The following is a 9,290-nucleotide window of genomic DNA, read 5'->3' on the forward strand; positions in this document are numbered from 1 at the left end:
GTGGAGTAGGGAGCGGGGCTGCCAGAAGGCAGGGGGCGGGGCGGGGCGCCGCGCAGGACCGAGCTAGGGGCGTGTCCGCACGCAGATAAATGAGTGTCCCCACGAAGAGTGTTTTTTCAGGGCCCCTGGGGACCAGCAGTTGTGTTAAGTGCTTTACTCGGTAATAACAATTAAGAACAATAAAATTCCACTTTCCCTCTGCATATGTAGTGCCAGGCACTGTTAGAGACTTTTAATAATAATAATGAAAGTACTATTTATTCTCATAAACATGTTTATGGGTGAATGAATGTGTGCTAGACGCTGTGATGTTGAAAAGCACTAAGTATAAATAGTTGCCAATTATTGCTTGTTTATTTTGTGCCACTTCTGCTGAACGCTTTTGATAACAGCAACAGCTAAAATAAAAGCTAGGCTACATGACATGTTTACTATGTAACAAGCACTGTACTGAATCCTTTACTAATAGATGCAGCAAACATTTAGAAATGCAATGATCAGAAAAGTTGACCTGGTTCCTATCCTCTCACTAGAATCCATTGGAGAAACAACCTTTGAATAAAAAACCACACAAATAAGTTAACGTAACTAAAAACTACTGGGACCTTGATCGGCTTGGCCTTGAAAATGAACACTACCTCATTATTGCCATCTAAATTTTACTTCACTATATAAGGTTTACCATATAAAATGTGTTAATAGTCTCCTAAATATCATAAATGAAACAAACACAAGTAGCTAACAATGCTGACTCTACATGGCTAGCACATGTTCTCTCTACTGTTCTTCCCCCTTTTCTGTATATTTGAAATTTTTCATAATAAAAAGTGATTGTTTTAGCCCTGGCTGGTTTAGCTCAGCCTCGGCCTGTGGACTCCCGGGTTTGATTCTGGTCACGTGCCTGGGGTTGGGGCTCGATCTCCAGTGTGGGGCGTGCAAGAGGCAGCCAATCAATGATTCCCTCTCATAGTTGACATTTCCATCTCTCTCTCTCCCTCTCCCTCTCTGAAATCAATAAAAATATGTATTTTTAAAATGTGGTTGTTTTAAGATAATCTTTGTCTTTTAACTAGATCATTTGGTCCATTTATACTTACTATATTTCTGATATATCTGATTTATTTCTATCATCTTATTTTGTGCTTCCTATTTGCGATGCCCTTTTTTTTTCTTTTCCCACCCCTTTCTTGTTTTCATTAGGGCTGATTTTTTTCCCCCATTCCATTTTTCTTCCTAATTTATATACTCTATTTCTATTGTTTTAGTGATTACCCTAGAAATGTTGACATGGATACTTACAAAGTCAGTTTTTAAAATATTTTTACTTTGCATTCTTAAAATATAAGGACTTTGCGATACTTTAATCACCCATCTTCTCAATTATATGCTTTAATCATAGTATATTTTAAGTTTAATCTTTTCCTTTTTCACACCATGAGTCATTACTAAATTGTTTTAGAATAGTCAATGTAACTTTAGACTCAAACACAGTTACCAATTTCTTTGCTCATCTTTTCTTCTTGCATCTCAGAACTTACAGCTAGAATAATTTTCCTTGTTCCTGAAGTGCACCCTTTAGATTCTATTTCAGTGAGGGCTTGTTGGAACAATTTGAGCAATGACAGTAAATAATATAGTTTTGAATTATAACCAAAAGTAGAAAATAAATATCCATGAGTCCATACTGATATAAATAAATGATTGAATAAATAACTAGAAAAGATAAAATAATTCCAAATAATTTACCTTAGCCATTCCTCCCTCAAGGAGGTGGTACATAACTCCCCTTAAGTGAGGATTATACTTAGTGACTTTCTTCCAAAGAGTACAGTATGGAAAGTAGAATGGAGAGACCTGGCAAATAGTACCTCTGCATGAAGTAAGTAATGTCACATTGAGAGCACGGATCCTACTATGATGTGATGAGAAGGGCATTTCACCTCTTGGTATTCCCCCTCCCCCCTCCAAAATCCCACAACCCCATTCTAATTATAGGGAAAACTTCAGAAAAACCCCAACGGAAGGACATCCTACAAAAAGCCTGAGGACTCCTCAAATGTTAAGTTCATCTAAAAGAAGGGAAGTCTGAGAAATTCACAATCCAGAGAGTCCTGAATGGGGTCTTGGAACAGAAAAAGGGCATTAGGGGAATACCAAGGAAATCTCTATAAAATATGTTCTTTAGTTAAAAATAGCATATTAATATATGAAGAGTGTGATTCATTAGTTGTGACAAATGTACTAATGTGAGACATTAAAAGTTGAGGACACTCTACTACCTTTGCAACTTTTCTGTAACTCCCAAACTATTCTAAATTAGAAGTTCATTTAACATATTTTATTAGCTTTTCAACCTCCTCTATTGGTGTTCTCTGTAGTGCAAACTCTCCACTGTCAACCCCTTGGATAACTAGAGTGTGCAATATGCCACGCTTAACCACGGTGAGGAAATGGGTGGTTTTGTGGGATTTGTGTCATGGTCTCACCCCATTTCTGGCTTTGGAATGCCGCCACCCCTGGCTTTCCACATCCCACCCATCCTTCATGGCCTCAATCACTCACTCGCTCTTTCTCTCATTCATTTACTCATCCAAGCAGAATCGCTGCCTGAGCATCCTGCAGTGGATGCATTTAGCCTGAGCTACAAAGAACCTCATTGTCTAGTGATGGAGTTGAGGAAAAAAAAATCGCCAAAATAAATACAATCTGTGATAAATGCAAAAACAGATGAAAAGAAAGCTATGAAGAGACACTCTCAGGGCTGGGAGAAAACTTAAAAGCTCCAAGGTATTAGAGAATAGTCTTGTAAAAATAGTAAGGAAGATTTTACCAGACAGAAAGAAAAGGAAGGGTTCTCCAAGTGGAGGAATAGCATAGGCAAGGACCCTGGGGTACATGGCCTTCCAGGGCCTGCTTGCGGAAAGGCTAGGAGTAAAAATAGTTTCTCAAATTTATTTAGTTTCTGCTCTGTAGCAGGCAGTATATTAGCATATGTATCCGTTTCTTGTGGTGCTATAACAAATGACCACAAAATCCATTAAATTACAGTTTTGGGGGTTAGAAATCCAAAATTGGGTTTTATCAGGCTAAAATCTATCTGCGTTCTATTTGGAGGCTCCTTGTCCTTTGATTCTGGAGATTGGCCATATTCCTTGGCTCATGGCCCCTTTCTCGTCTTCAAAGCCAGCTTCTTCAATCTTCTCTCTCAGATATCTGTTTCCATCGTAGTGAATGTGGACCTGTGGGCCAGGTACTGCAATAAGTGCTTTGTTCCTGTTAACTCATTTAGTCCTCACAATATCGAGGTGGATCATTTATTCCCCACTTTACAGATGAGGAAACCCAGGCCCTGAGAAGTATAGCCAGCAAGGATGGGGGATGAAGGGTCTCCTGTTATGCTAGAGAGTCTAGATTTTATCCTTTGATATCCTTGGCTATCCCAGTGTTGTTATACAGAGAAGTAACATGATCAACTATATATTTTTAAAACTATTTTCTTGTTTGTTTTTAAATATAAAAGTTGTTATATATTGTTTTTAAATAAAAATATTTTTCAATAATTTGAGGTTTGCAGAGAAGCTGCAAAAGTTGTGCAGAGTTCTATCTGCCACCTCACACTTAACCCCGAAGTCATCCTTTTACTTCACTTTACATGACCGTGGTAGCAACACCGCAACGTTATAGTTAACTAACCCAGACTGTTCTGGTTGTCACAGTTTCCCCACCAATGTTGTTTTCCCACTCTAGGATCCAATCCAGGCCATCACATCGCGTTTTGCAAACTTATTTTTCACAGAGATTCTTGGGCAGCAGACTGGAGGGTGGACTGGTAACAACAGCTGAGCCAGCAATGACCGAGTGCCAGGAGCCAGGCACTGTTCTGGCAGCCTCATAGGTATCACTCACATTCCCACCACCACAGGTGACAACATCATTGTCTCTGGTTCACACAGGAGGAAAGGGGCACAGGGAGGTTTAGAAACTTACCTATGAAGAGTTAGAAAGGAGATGGAGAATAAGGACTTGGATAAAACAGACCACAGGGAGAGGGTAAGGGCACAATTCTCAGAAGTGGGGCCCATAGTGAGGATGTAGAGGACACCCTGGAGAATCCCAGTGGCTCTGCCACAGGCCCTTTGCACTCATCATTCCCTCTCCTGCATTGCCCTTCCCTTGGCTACCTCTACATTGTTATCATCATTGGACAACTTCTTGGAATGCCTGCTGCATGTCAGGCACTGTACTAGGTGCTGGGGTGTATGAAGGCTGCTTCCAGGTGGTGGGGGCACACGAGGTACATCTACACAGGTGTAAACAAGCCTCGGGAAAGGAGTTCTATGAAAAGGTGACTGAATGGGTGTGAGCTGAGCTGGTCGCTGCCTGGAAGGCTTCCCTGATGCCAGTGACCAACGCCAGCTTCCACGTCAGTCACAGCTTCCTTCCCCACACTTTGCCAACGTGGAATTACTTATTTATTTATCTGTTGTCTGTCTCTCCATTCGGAAGCAAATTTAGTGAGTGATCCATCTCTGATTTAAAACCCTACCTCCAGTGGATAGAGTGTTGGCCTGCAGACCAAAGGGTCCTGGGTTCGATTCCAGTTGAGGGCACATACCACGGTTGCAGGCTCCTTCTTGGCCCTGGTTGGGTTCGTGCAGGAGGCAACCAATGGATGGATGTGTCTCTCTCACATTGATATTTCTCTCTGTCTTTCCCTCTCTCTTCCACTCTCTCTAAAAATCAATGGAAAAATATCCTCGGGTGAGGATTTAAACCAAACCAAACAAAAACAACCCGACCTCCAGCACCTAGCAAGGGCTTCGCTTGAAGCACAACAGTTAATAGAGGAGAACTAAATAGTGAAGAAAGGAGGGAAGGAAGGAAGGGAAGGAGGGAGGGAGGGAGGGGACCCAGGGTCACCTGGCTTTGAAGATTCAGAACTAGCTTGTATACAAGACTTTTTAAAAACCCAAGCAGACATAGCAGTTCAGAATCAGACTGGATGGTGGTTGGGGAGGTCATAGAATCAGACCTACACCACAAAGAGGGGTGCAGTCCTATGGCCTAAACCTTGCCCAGAGAGGGGGCCCCCCCAGTCTCAGGCAGGAGAACTTGGGAGGGGCTGCCTGCTCAGTTGAGGGTTTCAATGAATGAGGTGGATGTTGGGAGGTTTCCGGGGCTGGATAAAAAGGCCAATGCTTTCCCCTTCTCCCCAGAAGCAAGTTTTCCCCACTCCCTGATCTCCCTTAGTTCTTTAGTCCTGAAGGTGGATTCCTGGTCCCCATCTCTGTACCTGGCACAGACATCAATAAATGATGCATGAAGTAAGTAATGTAATTAAGAATTAGAGGAGTGGTATGCGGGAGATCCTTAGGACTCTTCCCCAAGCGCCCAGGCCACATTTGCATACAAATAATGGATATTCTAATTACAAATCATTGGTATTGATTTATTAAGCAGATCCCCAAAGGATCTCTAGGAGATAATTACATTCCAAGCTCCTTAGAGGTAAGGCAGGCATATTTACCTCCATGTTCCCCTAAGGCAGTGGGAGGCAGAGCTCCGAGTAGATGTTTGATGAGGCAGGGTGTGAGAGTGTGTGGGAGTTTACGGGGTCCCCACAGATCATCCCCGTGTATTGGAATGGGGGTAGGGAACAGGGATACATGTGTGTGGGGGTAAAATTTGTACACCTCTTTTCCCAAGCCCTAGCGCTTTCCCACTGTAGGGGCTTCATTCATGGAGATGTGCACTGGCTGGGCCTGGGCACCAAGAGACAAAAGACACGCAGCCCCACCTGTCCCTGTTCAGCCAGGAGACAAAGCAAAGCAAGGTGGTGTCCAGCGGCCCCACCTGGGAGTGTCTGGGGGCAAGGGCTGTTAGACCTCTCCTCATCACCTCCATCAGCATCTCCCCCAGCCACCGAAATGAAATGACCCAGGAGGTAAAAGTTTAAAAAATGAAAAAGATTATGCAACCAGTGAGGAAAGGGATCAATCGGAAACACTGATCTAATTAAAAAAACGGGCTTGCTTTGCGAATGCAGCTTTGAGTCCTCCCACCTCCACTGTCTTTCTGACCCTTTGGCCGCTGCCAGGCCCTCTAAGAGAGATTCCGCAGCAGCCTCTGGCCCTCAGGGTCAGAAGAGGAGGTGTCCCTGCCACCTGACCTCGGAGCTCAGAGGCTGACACAGGGAGGGAGGGGGGAGGGAGAGGTATGACAGGTGGAGGCGGTTTAAGATTTCCCCATTTCCATTTTCCTGCGCCCCACTCCCAGGAACACTTAGGGCCACAGATTCTCAAGTGACTGTCATCACGTTGCTTTCTATCTGGGGAAAAACAAAAACAAACCATGACAGGATGTAGATTATACCATGCAAAGCAAAGGCTGTGTTCTCACACAATCCAAATTGTTGCCATGGGCCCCGTCGCTTCCTGCTGGTGCCGTCTGGGCCACCTGTGACCTGGGAGTGAAGGTGAATGAACACCTGTTGGCAAGGACACCCTCCAGCCCAAGCAAGGCCCTGGGCCACACCTGTAGCTGACCCAGTTGGGGTTCTCACTGCAGCAGAGAGGAGGAAGGGAGGGAGAAGGGGGAAGGGAGGGAGAAAAGCCTCCTTAGCCAGGCATCCAAGGCCTCAACCTTTCTTTCTTCCTTTCTTGATCCACTCAGCACAACAGACCCCACTGCCACTCTCTCTCCCTCATCTAAACACGGGGTGTCTGTATCTCTTTCTCATTTGCATTGCATTACAGTTATTATTAGCGTTTATGTTTTATCTCTACTACTAGAGATCCTGGGCTCTCTCATCTTGCTCACTTAGTGCCCCAACACTGTGCTCTAACACCTGGTAGGTGTTCATGGAGGTTTCTGTTGTTGTTTTTAACATTTGATAATGATGTAGGACTTGGAAAAACAGGGAGGGAGGGGAGAAGGCAAGCTCACCTGGGGAAGTGACGCAGGGGTGGGTTACGAAGAGGGGCTTTGCTCCTGGTTAGATGCTGCCAGAAGGAAGTAATTGTGTGATGGGGTGGCTAGAAAGGGAAGGCAGACTCGAGCCAAACCTAGCCTCCTTCAGATCAGTGGGGGGGCAGGATGGCTGATCCATTGGGGGGATGTGGACAATGCTCTTTTTGGTCGGGGCTCAGAATGGTAACAGAGGGGTCTTGTTTGTGTCTCTGCCCACCATAGTCACCGAGTGGCCATATGTCCTGTGGAACTGCTTGTGTTCAGGGAGAGAGCGCACCAGGCCAGCTGTGAGTGCCAGGCCAGCACATGCTGTCAGGGCCTGATTTTCTCCTTCTCAATGACTGTGCCTCCGTTTCCTTATCCATAAGGTGGGGAATAATGAAGGTTCCTACCTCTCAGGTTCAGGGAGGATTCAATGAATAAACACAAGTTCAGTTCATCCCATAGTGTAATCATGGGTTCATCATACAGTGAAACGCCCCTCACCCCAAACACAACACACGCAGGGACAGAGCCTTAGGTGGTAACCCAGTGATGACATCCCATCTCCCAGATCTTTAAATGTTTTAAATCAAAGCAATGCATTCTTAAATTGTAGCAATTAGAAAAAGGAACATTGAGTAAATACTGTCTGTTATTTCCTCCTGTGGGAAAGGTATCACAAAAGTACCATCTTTATCTCTCAGAAGATGAATTCCCTAATGGGGTCCTAATTTATTTGTGCTGTGATAATGTGTGGTATCTGAGAGGAGTCCTAAAACCCCGCCCTGGTTTTTTCTTTTGATTTATTTTTTCGAGTCCAAGATGGCGGGCTTTGCAGTGGAAGGAGTATGCTAACATTCCACAGTGTGAATAATAAATGATGACAGACCAGCCTCCCTAAGCTGGTCCCTGGAAGGGACGGGGCTGCACTAATCTCTGGGTGGCGCTCAGCTGCAGGCCCACCTGCACTGTTTCCAGGCCCCCGCCTCTTGAGCTGTCCTCTCCACTTTCCTCCCCTGCTCAAACCCCTCTGATCCTGTTATTCTCCTGCAGCCAGAGCTACAAGGAACCTTTTGTCTTTTTCTCATTTGACTTTGCAATTTAAGTAATTTGTCTTCTCTTCATTTTGTATTTTGTGCGTAATCACAGGCATGTGTGGGTGTGTTTTTTAAACTACAGCGTGTGGAAAATAAAGGCTAACTTCTATATTTTTATGCTGTAATAGAGAAACAATAAAGAAATCCCTCACAGACCTATGGGGGAAATAGTGGGCCCTCAACGTGCGTGGTTGTGCCACAGGCAGTCGGATGCTAGGGCTAATCATAAAATTTAATTATTTATTATTGGTGTGATTAAAAATATTGATTTAGCCGAAACTGGTTTGGCTCAGTGGATGGAGCGTCAGCCTTCGGACTGAAAGGTCCCAGGTTCGATTTCGGTCAAGGGCATGTACCTGGGTTGCGGGCACCTCCCCAGTGGGAGATGTGCAGGAGGCAGCTGATCGATGTCTCTCTCTCATCGATGTTTCTGGCTCTCTATCTCTCTCCCTTCCTCTCTGTAAAAAATCAATACAATATATTTAAAAAAAATATTGATTTATATAGCTTGACTACTCGTCTCCATCAGCTATTCGTAGTAGCCCCGTAAAAATCTGCACGTTATCATTTAGCAACTAAAATCACACCCCACTCACAGAGGAGGTAGCCAAAGGTTAAGCATAGCCACTGAGTCAGCAAACTACATGTCTTCTGGCTGGACTTGAAGTCCCCTTGGAAAAAACGAGCTTCAAGTCATCATTTCAGAGACTTTCCCAAGTAATCGTAACGTCAGTCCACTTCTTGAGACGCGCTCTTATAGATTTCTGGGTCACCAAACCTGCGCTCCATCTCAATCCAGTTCAGGCCAAGGAGCCTCGGTTGGCCACAGGACTCTTCTTCCTCTAGAGGTGGCTGAGCTGGTTTTGGAGGGGAGGGGTAATCTGATGCCCACATTAGCACCTCCATTTGCTGTACTCTAAGAGGCTTCAAACTTGCTGTCTTTCCAGCATCCCCATGTCATCAGCAGGCCATTTATAAAAACTGCCCCTTGGCCACCATGCTCTCATCTCCTATTACATTTGGGAGGCTAGCTTGGGGAGAAGAAATTTAAGAACAACCCACAGGGATCCTGCTTCTCTAACATGGGAAATATGAAATGTAAAAATAAATTCAAGCATAACATTTCTGGTGGGCTGTTTTATGATCCCAGCGCCCGGTTGTTAACTGGTCCAGGCTGAAAATCTCCCTGTTGACAAAGTCTCCCCCGCCCTCATCCTCCCCTGCCCTCATCCTTCCCCCCCC

The sequence above is a fragment of the Myotis davidii genome, unplaced genomic scaffold, assembly GCF_000327345.1.
Source record: "Myotis davidii unplaced genomic scaffold, ASM32734v1 scaffold75, whole genome shotgun sequence".
NCBI classification, from domain to species: domain Eukaryota; kingdom Metazoa; phylum Chordata; class Mammalia; order Chiroptera; family Vespertilionidae; genus Myotis; species Myotis davidii.